General features: G+C 45.8%; 1 protein-coding gene across 2 annotated transcripts in view; it reads left to right on the top strand.

Annotated features, from left to right (window-relative positions):
- LOC140718858 (zinc-binding protein A33-like) overlaps positions 1-12489 on the top strand; it is a 46564-nt gene extending 34075 nt beyond the window's left edge. Inside the window, exons 6-7 of one of the 2 annotated variants that reach the window (XR_012096819.1) lie at positions 9889-10083; positions 10805-12489. The gene's annotated coding sequence lies outside the window, so the exon portion shown is untranslated. Of the gene's footprint in view, positions 1-9888; positions 10084-10493 lie in introns of both variants that reach the window. The other variant, XR_012096818.1, reaches the window with a different exon arrangement.
- Positions 12490-13473: the final 984 nt, after the last annotated feature.

Genomic DNA, 13473 nt, shown 5'->3' with positions numbered 1-13473 from the left:
GTAGGGATCTTTGATGATAGATGTTGCCTTCTTGAAGCAGCACCTCCCGTAGATACGAGCAATGGTGGGTGGCGGTGGGGGGGAATGCACCCATGATGTATAGGGCAAAGTTCAGTATTCTCTGCAGCTTCTTAAATCCCTGCACATTCGAATAACTGTGTCAGACCATCATGCAGCCAGTCAGGATACTTTCAACAGTACATTTGTGGAAGTTTGTTAAAATGTTCAATGACAAGCTGAACATCCTAAACCTTCTAAAATGTAAAGACTCCATGCTGGTGCCAGTAACGTTTTCATTGAACCTGTGCACACATGTACTTGTGCACAAGACAATAAGATCAACTTTTGACTTTGAGAACTTTGGCTTTCCCCACATTACATGTGCTGAACGAACATAAATCTTAACTGCAAGTAGAGAGAGGCAAGTAGAGGGGGAAAGCTGAACATTAATATCAGTAAAGTCCCAGAGCAGAACAAACAGTAACTACAAGGTCAATGAAAGGACCTTTGATGTAACTTTATTCTAAATTTTGTACAGCAGATCAGGTAAATGTGCTTTTATTTTTCTGAGATTCATGATAATGAGATATTGGGATGGATGTGGAATACTATTGGATTAGTAAAGGAACTTCAATGCCTAAGAGGAATGTGATAATCTGCCTCAATGTCTGTTGTCCAGTCGCATTTACATCCAGTGTGATGAAGTGCTTTGAGAGGTAGGTGATGGAACATATAGATTCCTGCCTGAAAAGTGAATTGGATCCAGTTTGCCTAGTGGAGCAACAGGTCCACAGAGATGCCACCTTATTGGCTCTTCATTCAACACTGGAATATCTAGACAGCAAAGATGCATACATCCAGCTGAGCAATTGATGTTCTTTTGAAATTATTATGTATAAATGTTATTCACCATCTCTATGTCAGCATGTGTCTTTCCTCTGCACTTGGGTTCCGATATTGCCAGCACACGTCATGACAAAAGGACCCAGCGGAGGATAGGCGGTGGCATTTTGACATCAGTGGCTGGTGGGGGGGAGGCTTTTTATTCTCAGTGCATATGCCCTGAGTCTACATTACGAGTGTATGTTCTGAGTGTCTCCTGTCTCTGTTCGAGTCACAAGTACCTGGGTTTCCCGTTTTGGGATTCCATGACTCGGGTCTGCATAACAATTAGGAGCTTCAAACAAGTTTATTGATAACATTTGTTTGATTCAGCAAATTAGGATTCAAATCAATAGTGTAAAGTTTTAGAAGAACCGTGCTCCAAAAGCTGATCCCTGGCTGGAGTGTGCAAACACAAATAAAATAACCCTAACAAGAGTAAGCTAGAGTTCCTTATATATAACCACTCAATGAAAGTTGTGGTACAGACTGGGAGAATTGTACACTCATGTAACAAATAAAACAGATCTACAGGCAGCCAGTGATAAGCAGAGCTTGTCTATGCCGTCTCAATCAGTAAAATTGAGAGTACAGCCTTCTGTATTGTAATTGCCTCTGGAAAAACAATGAAGAGTAAAACAATATGAGCAAGATCCTTCCAGGATCCTTCCCTAGGTCTTGAGTCTCTTGTTTCCAGGTTCTCAAGGTTCTTTCCAGTTTTCCAAGGCTCTTTCCAGCTTCTCAAAGCTCCTTCCAGTTTTCCAAGGCTCTTTCCGGCTTCTCAAAGCTCCTTCCAGTTTTCCAAGGCTCTTTCCGGCTTCTCAAGGCTCCTTCCAGCTTCAGCCTCCCTCTTAGAGCCCCACTCAAGGTTTTCCTTGAGTTTGCCTGGGTCTCTCTCTGCCGTCAGTAGGGAGCTCTGTCCCACAATGAGTTCTGCCACTCCATGCAGGGCGCCAGAGAGCGTTGGACATCAAGGCTTTTAGAGCACTTGAACTGGTTTATTGTTGCTTATGGACAGTCACTAATCATTGAGAGATCCTTGAGTTTTTCTCTTTGTAGTGTGGTCTCCTGGTGCCTTTTGTTTAAGCTGGTGAAGTTTATTTCGATAGGTTCAGGGATTCGATGTTACTTGTATTATTTAAGTGGATGCCTGATTAGCATTAATCACAGGGTCCTAGTTTTGAGAATGATACTTCTCACGGTGTTGCTTGGCCGAGCCACTGGTGTTCTGTTGGAATTCCTATGAATAAACTCTCATCACTGTCTCTACATCAGAGTCTGTCTTTTATTTGCACTTGGGTTCCGTATTGCCAACGCACATCACAACACTGTGTGCCTAGCTTTCTGCTATACTCACTTTACATTTTTGACTAAGCAGCTAAGCACAGCTCCGATATCATATTGAAGTTTGCGGACAACGCCACAATTGTTGGCCGCGTCACAGATGGCAATGAATCTGCAGAGAGAGAGAGATTAAAATCTGGCTGAGTGGTCCCACAACCTCTCACTCTATGTCAGCAAGATTGAGTGAGAGCTGATTAATGACTTCTGCAGGGGGAAACGGGAGGTCCATGAGCCAGTCCTCATCGGGGGATAAAAGGTGGAGAGGGTCAGCAACTTTAAATTCATTGGTCTTAGCATATTGGAGGACCAGTAAGTGGAATTCCCAAGGCCATTTGATGTTGTTTACAACTTCTCTCTGGCAATCTCTGTGATGACACTAGTGCCAAGCTGTATTGGCGTTTGCCCATCCCTTGGACTACATCAGTGACGTGGAGAGGGGGAGCCCGCTGCATGGGTAACAGCCGGTTCTTCAAATCTTCCCGCCCAGGCTTGCATCCTGGAGAGGGTACTCCTGCATTGCTCCTCAGCATTGACGCAACACGGCAAGCAGCAATTACCAGTGATAAGCCACTGCACCTGATCGGCGTAGAGTGAGACGCCAGGGGCTGCTTCTAATGGTGGGACAGGTCCTAGGATCTCACTGGGCAGCCGCCGCCCTCCTCAAACTGGGCAGTGCCCAGTCAGATAGGTGCTGCCTCGCCACGGTCCACCTTCTCCACTGGGTGTGTGGGGCTCAGGGAACCCCCGATGGTGGATCGATAACCTTACACCTTGCAAGAAAAGGAATCGTCAAAACTATCCAGCCCTCAAGATAGGTACTCGGAATGTATGGACCTCGCAAGAAGGCCTGCAAGATATGAGCGACGCCCACAGGACCGCAGTCATCAACAACAAACTGAACAGACTGCAGGTGGACATCGTCGCTCTTCTGGAAACAAGGCTATCTCCCTCTGGAAGCCTTTGAGAGGAAGACTTAATCTTCATCTGGCACGGAAAACCACCAGGAGAGCTCAGGGAGGATGGTGTTGGCTTCGCCATTAAAAGCAGCCTAGTTGGTGTCTCCTAGTTGGTGTCAACTGAAGGAACTGAAAGACTGCTCAGGAATCAGCTTCGAATGTCTGTGGACTGGTTAGCATAATCATTGCTTATCTGTCCACATTAACCTCTACCCAGGAAGCTAAGGACAAATTCTATGATGAACTCAGCACTGGCATCAAAGAAGTCCCTTCTCAAGAACCACTATTTATTCTCAGTGACTTTAACGCAGGAGCTGGCAGTGACCACCACAGCTGGCCCTCCTGTTTGGGACAGTTCGGAACTGGAAAGATGAATGAAAACGGCCAGCGCCTCCTTGAACTCTGCTGCCTTCATACCTCTGTATCTCTAACACCTTCTTCAACACCAAACCCCAGCACAAAGTGTCATGGAGACATCCAAAGTCCAAACATTGGCACCAACTTGATGTCATCCTGGCAAGACGCAGCAGTCAAGGCGACGCGCAGTTACCAGATTGCAGATTGCGACCCTGCTCACTCCCTTGTGTGCCCCACGGTGAAACTTCAGCCGAGAAGACTCCATCATTCCCGAAGGCCATGCATTGACACCAGCACTTATAAAGATAGCTGAGTTTGTGCAAGCCCTGGAGGAAGCTCTGCCTGTCTCTCCCGACACCAATGTCAGCAAGAGATGGGAAAACTTGCAGGACACCATCTACAACACTGGGATACCCACCTTCAGAAAAAAGACAGTCAAGGCTTTGACTGGTTTGAGGCCCACTCTGAAGTGCTGTTGCCTCTGATTGAGGAGGAGAAAAGCATGGACAGCGTACAAGCCCTCTCTGAGCAAGAAGAACCTGCAAGTGCTGATGATGCAGCTGTCGCAACTCACTCACAGCAGGAGCAGCTAAACAATCTCATGGCCTGCTTTGTGGAGAGCTCGGCCTGACGATCAGCCTGAAGAAGAAACAGGTGATGGGGCAAGACGTTGATGACAAGCCGTCCATTAACGTTGTCGACCATGAGCTGGAAGTCGTCCACGAATTCACATACCCAGGCTCCGCAATCTTGGATAACCAGCCAGTTGAAAGTGAGATCAACAAGCACATTGGAAAAGCAGACACAACCTTCTCAACGCTGACCAAGAGAGTCTGGGCCAACGACAGACTCACCACGAACACCAAAGTCCAGGTGTAAAGTTGGACTCGGAGCACAAAACAACAGCAGTGACTCAACGCTTTCCATTTGCTCTACCTCAGGCGCATACTTGATATCACCAGGGAAGAGAGGTCTACCAACAGCACAGTGCTCGAGAGAGCAGGCACCACCTCCATCTTCACCTTCCTCAAACAGAGGTGTATGTGCTGGCTAGGCCACGTCCTGCACATGGCAGATGGGCGCATACTGAAGCACCTTCTCTTTGGGGAGCTGGAGTCTGGAAAGAGGCCAACAGGAAGACCCCAGCTGCGCTACAGGGAGGCCCTTTACTAGCTCCAACACATGGCAACCACTCGCCTCAGACAGGTGTGCCTGGAAGCGGGAGGTGAAAAAGCATCTCTTGAGGTATAAGACCATGCTGATGTAGCAAGCAGAGGAAAAGAGAGGCCACCGAAAGCTCCATGCCCAAGATGACAGAGCTGTCTCAGTGTTCTGCTGCACACAGTGTGGCAAGGACTGTCTGTCCCACAGTCACAGCAGATGCTTCCTAACCCCTGGGATCGACAGCTGCCTTGAAGAAGTAAGTGGAATGGTGAAGGAAGCATGGCGTGGCATCTAAAACTTTAACAAACTTTTATAGGTATGCGGTGGGAAGTGTACGGACTGGTTGCATCACAGCCTGCTACGGAAACACTAATGCCCTTGGATGGAAAATCCTACAAGAAGTAGTGGACATGGCCCAGTCCATCATGGGTAAAGCCCTCCCCTCCACTGAGCACAGCTACTCAGAGCGACGTCACAGGAAAGCAGCATCAATCATCACGGACCCCATCACCCAGGTCGCCCTCTCGTCTCGCTGCTGCCATCAGGAAGAAGGTACAGAAGCCTCAGGGCCCGTACCACCAGGCTCAGGAACAGTTATTACCCCTCAGCCATGAGACTTTTGAACCAGAGAGGATAACTTCCATATAACCATATAACAATTGCATCATGGAAGCAGGCTATCTCGGCTCTTCTAGTCCGTGCCGAACACTTACTGTTATCTAGTCCCATTGACCTGCACTCAGCCCATAACCCTCCATTCCTTTCCTATCCAATTTTTTTTTAATGACAATATCATACCTGCCTCTACCACTTCTACTGGAAGCTTGTTCCACACAGCTACCACTCTCTGAGTAAAGAAGTTCCCCCTCATGTTACCCTTAAACTTTTGCCCCTTAAGTCTCAACTCAAGTCCTCTTGTTTGAATCTCCCATACTCTCAATGGAAAAAGCCTATCCACGTCAACTCTATCTATCCCCCTCATAATGTTAAATATCTCTATCAAGTCCCCTCTCAACCTTCTATGCTCTAAAGAATAAAGACCTAACTTGTTCAGCTTTTCTCTGTAACTTAGGTGCTGAAACCCAGGTAACATTCTCGTAAATCTCCTCTGTACTCTTTCTATCTTGTTGATATCATTGCTATAATTCGGTGACCAGAACTGTACACAATACTGCAAATTTGGCCTCACCAATGCAATTTTAACATTACATCCCAACTCCTGTACTCAATGCTCTGATTTATAAAGGCCAGCATACCAAAAGCTTTCTTCACCACCCTATCCACATGAGATTCCACCTTCAGGGAACTATGCACCATTATTCCTAGATCACTCTGTTCTACTGCATTCCTCAGTGCCCTACCATTTACCATGTATGTCCTACCTGGATTATTCCTACCAAAATGTAGCACTTCGCTCAACTTCACTTGCCCCATCACTGAACTGTTACCGCAACCTATCAACCCACCTTCGAGGACTTTTTATGTCATGTTCTCAATATTTAGCGCTTATTTATATATTTATTAATTATTTATTCTCTATTTGCACAGTTTGTTGTCTTTTGCAACTGGATCCCTGTCTGCCCCGTTGGCAGCTGTCTTTCATTGATTCCACTGTGAGTTTTGTATTTCATGAGTATTCCCGAAGAAACTGAAACTCACGGTTATTTGTTGTGTGTGTATAAATGGTACTTTGGTAAGAAATTTACTTTGAACTTTGAGCAGGATTTCCTTTGCCTCTGAGAATAGTAGAAATAGTGATGTGAAGATTTTCATTGTCAGTAAATGTATTAATCTGTGTACTGTACTGTCACTCCACTTCCTCCCCACATCCTCCTGCTGTTCAGCATATTTCTCACTGTCACCTCTTGCTGATCTGTCAACAGTTATTGACCATGTAGCCAAGTGATATGTGGGCTAATGAAATTAGTCTATAAATTTCTAAATCTTGTCCGGCATTCACCAATCGGGTTAACTGTCTGTAAGGAGTTTGTATGTTCTCTCGTGACTGTGTGGGATTCCTCCTGGCGCTCCAGTTTCCTCCCACGTTCCAAAGTCGGAGGGGTTAGGGTTGTTAAGCTGTGGACATACAATGTTGATCCTTACCGTCCTGGTTGTTTCTGAGCACTGAGTTAACTACAGAAGGTAGGGCGTTGCAACATTATCACTAAAACACTGCCTCTGTATATCCACAGGAAAAATAAATGACCCAACTTCAGTGTCCACTGCCAATCTAGTATCCCCAGCATGAAGCCCGAGCTGCACTCATTGAACTGGCCACATCAACGTTTATCATCGCCGATGGACGTCATGTAATTCTGTGCCTGGCAGCTGTATGGTGCAAGACATAAAAAACTGCAGTAATTGGAATAAAGAAAGAAACAAACAAGGAAATACATAAATAAATTGTGCAATAGAGAAATTAGCAAGATAGCATTCATAGGTCATGGGCTATTCAGAAACCTGATGGTGGAGCAGAAGAAACTATGCCTAAAACATTGAGTGTGTGTCTTCAGGCTCCTGTACCTCCTCCCTAATGGTAGTAAAGAGAAGAGGACAAGTCCCAGATGGTGAGGGTCATTAATGATGTATGCTGCCTTTTTGAGGCGTTGCATTTCGATGATATCCTCGATGGTGGGGAGGCTTGTTCTGTGATGAAACCAAATGAGTCTCCAACATTCTGCAGTCCTTCAGGTACATAGGATCCTCCACACCTGGCGGTCTTGCAGCCAATCAGAATGCTTTGCAACATCAGCCGTAAAAGTTTGCTAGAATCCTCGGCGATGTACCAGATTTCCCAAATTCCTAATGGTGTGGAGCCATTGGTGTGCCTTCTTCATTGATTGCCTCAGTGCTTTGAGCCCAGGACGGGTCCTCTGAGAACTTGAAGCTGCTCAGCCTTTACACCGCTGGCCTCTCACTGAGGACTGGTGTGTGTTCTCTTGACCCCACTCAACGAGATGGTCTAGCTCACTCACGTGCACCTTATTCACGTGGCCAACACCAGATTCCTGAAGAAACACAATATTCCCACTGACCCCTGGAGATCTCCAGCTCATAGCGTCACACAGCATGGAAACAAGCCTGTTAGAGCACCGGCAATCTTACACAAATTCATCCCAGTCTACACTAATCCTATTTGAATTTTCCCACATTCCCATCACCTCCCACAGTTTCCAGCCACTCACCTACACATAGAGCCAGAGAGACATTGAACATGAAACCAGTCCATTAGCCCACCACATCTACACCGAACAGCGAGCACTCTAAACCCATCTCCCCACTCCGACCAACTAACCTACAATCAGAAGAACAGTTTACAAAAGGGAAATTTGATTCCTCTATGTGCAAAGTGTGCAACAAATGCTGGTTGTAGGACAAAATGTTGTCAGCTTGGAATGTGCCAATACATTGGAGATGTACTTGGGGCGCACGTTCTTGATACTAGACACTAGTGATGAATGTCCCTTTGTAGTCCCACTGTCACTCTCTTTGAGAAATGCACCAGTGCCGAGAGTCACAGGAGAAAGGGGATGCAGAGTGGTACCACGACTGAAAGGAGAAGTGATGATATAAGAATTATACTAGGGTTTCGAAGGGTACAAAAAGGGGCAAGCTCAAACCTTCTCTTATGCTGGGTTGAACCTGGTGCTAAGAGATAGATAGAGAGGGAAAGAGAAAGAGAGAGAGACTTCAGAAAGGCTGCCAGGTACCTGAGGTTCGCTGGCATTATGTGAATCAGTTCATGGGTTGATCTGTATTATTTTATTCTTTTCTTTATGGCATTCATTACTCTACTTCCATTCAGTATTTCATTCCTTTGATAACTTGTGTATATGGCCTCTTTTATTGCCGGTGTCTCTTGTTGTTGAGGAAAGAACAAAGAACAAAACTATTTTCCATTACACACCTTTGGGATGTGGGAGGAAACTGGAGCAGCCGGGGAAAGCGTGGAGCCGCAGGGAGAAGGTACACGCTCTGTAGCACTGATAGGCCTGGAGATCTGGGCCACTGAAGCTGGGAGGTAGCCATTGTAGTTGCTGTACCACTCTGCCATCCTCTACCTGTCAATGTTTGCGTGGGGAAGAAAGATCTGGATTGGAAATTAATCCAGACAAGTGTGAGGTAATGAACTTTGGGAGGTCAAATTCCAGTAAGGACGTATAGGTTAAATGGCAGGGACCTAGGGAGCACTGTGGGATGGAAGTCCATATCTCCCTGACCATGGTGACTCAGATGGATAGGGTAGTTTAAAAGGCAGTGGATAATCCTGATGAAGGGTCTCGCCTTGAAATGTCAACTGTTCATTTCCCTCCATAGATGCTGTGTGACCTGCTGAGATCCCCCAGTGTTTTGTGTGTGTGTTGCCGAAGGCATTCATGGGCTGACGTACTGACAGTAAGAGCTGGGGTATCATCTCGCTGCTGTACAAAATGTTGGTGGGACCACAGCTGGAGTATTGTGCACAGTTCTGGTCACTATGGTCACCACGTGGTCACAATAGAGAGAATGCAGAAGAGATTTCCCAGGATGTTGTCTGGAATGGAAAGCTGACGTTATAAAGGGAGATTGGACAGTCTGACCACATTCACACAGGAATGAGAGAGGCTGAAGCATCACCTTCTAGAAGTTTATAATATTGTGAGCAGAGATAGGAGAGATAGAATCTTATTTTTCCCCAGGAAAAGGGGGTATTGAACCAGAGGGCATAGATTAAAGGTGAAGGGGAAAATTACAGGAGACCTGAGAGACAACTTTTCCGCAAAGTGGGAAAATCTGTCGCTCAGGTTCGATTCAAGTGTTGGTAAACACTCCAGCCAGTTGATAAGCACAGATCTTCAGTACTTGGCCAGTTATACCATCTGGGCTGGGTGCTTTCTGAGGATTCACCCTTCTGAAAGATGCTCACACGTCAGCCTCAGAGACTGAGATCAGAGGGTCATAGAGACATAGATTCATAGAGCACCACACCCCATCTAGACCACACTAAACTGTTATTCTACCTAGTCCCATTGCCCTGCACCTGGACCTTAGTCCTCGATACCGCTGCTATCCATGCACTTACAGTATCTCAGGAGCTGTGAAGGTGCCTCTGTGTTTTCTCGGTCAAAGTGAGTATGAAAGGCATTGAGCTCATCTGGGAGCTAAACATTTGTTGTCATTTACGTTGCTTTGTTTTGCTTTGCAGGAGGCTGCGGCATTCAAGCTCTGCCACAGCTTTCCAGCATCTTTCTGAGATTTATGCTTGGCCGAGAATTGTCGGATGGTTTTCTAGAGGTTATACCTGGACTTCTTCTACTTTCCTGGATCACCAGTCCTGAACACCACTAACCTAGCCCTCAGCAGATCTTGAATTTCTTGGTTCACCAGGGCTTCTGGATAGGTAAGACAGAATGATATTCTGGGGACATATTCATAGCATATTCATTCAGGTACTCCGATGAGTTCTTGAACATGGCCCAGTTCACTGACTCAATGCAATCCCATAACCATCTATCTGCCTCTCGTGATCACCTCTTTGTTGCCCTTACCTCCGGTGCCTTGCTCTTCAGCCTCTGCCAATATACAAGTTGGAGGTGGTCAGCCAGAATCCCAGATTTCCCAAAATGTGGCTAAGGCGTTCTTGATAGTACTGTAGCAGTGATTGGGCGTGTTGGGTCCCCTGGTGCTACAGGTGATAACTGGGCAGTGATTTCTTCAAGTTAGTCCAGCAAGGATGTTGTCACTAAGCAATGAATTTCACAGCAAACTGTATGGCAGTGGTAATTAACCTGATCCTTTTGATTCTTCTAGGATCTTTAAAAAAGACTGAATAAAGCCTTCGCTGGATGAATAAACATGGAAGTTGTTTTGCCTTGAGCCTCTCCAGTTCATGGGCTGAGAGAATGATGACAGCTACCAACATACATGCAAATCTCCTCATTTAGCTTTCTTATCACAGCACGTTTTAGAACATGGAAAATAGAACGCGGTACAGGCCCTGCGGTTCAGTGTTTTATGCCGACCTTTTAACCTACACTAAAACCAAATATTCAAGGATATAAAGTACATTTATTATAGAAGTATGTATACAGAATGCAACTGTGAGATTTGTCTTCCTACAGGCCGTCACAGAACATAGGAACACCACAGGATCTGTTCAAGAAAACACCCAACACGCGAAGAAAGAACAAATTGTGCAAATGGCAGAAAACTTAGAATATCAAACATTAAACCAAGAGTGTTCCGTTTAGTTCAGTTCAGCACCTCGCCCTTCGCCAACCGCAGGTTGCAGAGCCATTCTTCGCTGAAGTGCCCCAGTCCGCATCGATCAAGCCACACAAAATCGGCAAAAGAAGAGTAACCAGGATCCAGGGACACATGCAACATGGACCTCAAATTCCCCCAAAGCACATCCACAACCTCGCTGATCAACCTTTGCCACATGGACCCACTTCCCTCCGACGTCATCTCGTGAGAGGGAGAGGAGGACAGGTCAGCTGCAGGCAGATGGTGCTGAACACTTGCCTGTCCTCTGCTCTCATCCTTGCCGACGTCAACCCTGCCCGACGCCTCAATCAGTGAGAAGCAGCCGAGTCGATCTTGCGCTCTTGCCCCGTATTCAGGTTTCCAGGCCGCACGCCCCAAGCCAAACCTCATGGAACGCCCTCAGAAGCAGCAAAGTGTCAGATCGCTCAGTCAGCCCAAAAGCACACCATCAAAACGTGAATCACAAGTTTCAATTATACACAGCTTCGTAGTAAATCTAACTTTCCCTCCTACATAGCCTTCCATTTTTCTATCATTCCTATGCCCAAGTGTTTCTTAAATTCCCATAATGTATCTTTCACTACCATCACCCCGGCAGCACATTCCATGCACCCACCACTCTCTGTGTAAAAAAACTTACCTCTGATATACCCCCCCCCCCCGATATTTTCCTCCAATCACCTTAAAATTATGCTCCCACATACTAGACATTTCTAACTTGGAGAAAAAAGATACAGGCCTCTATGCCTCTTATCATCTTGTACATCTCTATCAAGTCACCTCGCATTATCCTTCACTCCAAAGGGAAAAGCCCGAGCATACTCCACCTATATGACGGGCTCTCTGACCCAGGCAGCATCTCGGTAAATCTCCTCTGCTCCCTCTCTAAAGCTTCCACGTCCTTCCTATAATGAGTTTCCTTTCACTCCTAGCGCTTCTCAGGCTGGACATGAAGCAGTGATCATCTTGTCCCAGGATTCGACGAGCATGACGTTCGGGAATAAGCTTCAAGACTTTCCTGATGAGAGTTAGTGAAAACATTGGATTTGTTTTTCATATCAATGAGATGCTACTAAGAGGCAGTCTTGCAACAAGCCTTTATGGGTCATGGCTGACTGCACAGGAAAGAGGCCACAATGCACTCATGGTGGATTGGATAGTGGACTACTTGACAGATAGACCTCAGTATGTGCGGTTGGGAGACTGTAGGTCTGACACGGTGGTCAGCAGCACAGGAGCGCCGCAGGGAACCGTACTCTCTCCGGTCCTGTTCACCCTGTACACATCAGACTTCCAATATAACTCGGAGTCCTGCCATGTGCAGAAGTTCGCTGATGACACGGCCATAGTGGGGTGTGTCAGGAATGGACAGGAGGAGGAGTATAGGAAACTGATACAGGACTTTGTGATATGGTGCAACTCAAACTACCTGCGTCTCAATATCACCAAGACCAAGGAGATGGTGGTGGACTTTAGGAGATCTAGGCCTCATATGGAGCCAGTGATCATTAATGGAGAATGTGTGGAGCAGGTTAAGACCTACAAGTATCTGGGAGTACAGTTAGACGAGAAGCTAGACTGGACTGCCAACACAGATGCCTTGTGCAGGAAGGCACAGAGTCGACTGTACTTCCTTAGAAGGTTGGCGTCATTCAATGTCTGTAGTGAGATGCTGAAGATGTTCTATAGGTCAGTTGTGGAGAGCGCCCTCTTCTTTGTGGTGGCGTGTTGGGGAGGAAGCATTAAGAAGAGGGACGCCTCACGTCTTAATAAGCTGGTAAGGAAGGCGGGCTCTGTCGTGGGCAAAGTACTGGAGAGTTTAACATCAGTAGCTGAGCGAAGGGTGCTGAGTAGGCTACGGTCAATTATGGAAAACTCTGAACATCCTCTACATAGCACCATCCAGAGACAGAGAAGCAGTTTCAGCGACAGGTTACTATCGATGCAATGCTCCTCAGACAGGATGAAGAGGTCAATACTCCCCAATGCCATTAGGCTTTACAATTCAACCGCCAGGACTTAAGAACTTTTTAAAAGCTATTATAAATGCTTTTTGAGATATTGATTTTGATGCATATCATATTGTATGTAATTAGTTTTGCTACAACAAGTGTATGGGACATTGGAAAAAAAAGTTGAATTTCCCCATGGGGATGAATAAAGTATCTATCTATCTATCTATCTATCTATCTATCTATCTATCTATCTATCTATCTATTTAAAATGAAAGCTGATTTGGGGAAGTGAAAATGCTTAATATCATTTCCTGTGCAAAGCCAGACTAGGGAAGACAATTATGAGAGTATTGGTATTATTTTACAATGCTGAAAATATTGCACCAGAAACATCATTAGTCATTTAATCTAATTTACTAATATCGTTAGTATAAACCAATAGTCACATTTCTCACCAAGACAGAGTAATGTATCACATTTTCTGAAGCCAGCTTTCAGAACCAGATCAGAATCAGATTTAATGTCACTGACTTAAATGATATGAAATTTGCTGCTTTGTGGAGGCAAAG

The sequence above is a fragment of the Hemitrygon akajei genome, chromosome 2 (genome assembly GCF_048418815.1).
Source record: "Hemitrygon akajei chromosome 2, sHemAka1.3, whole genome shotgun sequence".
Lineage (NCBI taxonomy): Eukaryota > Metazoa > Chordata > Chondrichthyes > Myliobatiformes > Dasyatidae > Hemitrygon > Hemitrygon akajei.
This window is presented reverse-complemented; position numbering and strand designations above follow the sequence as displayed.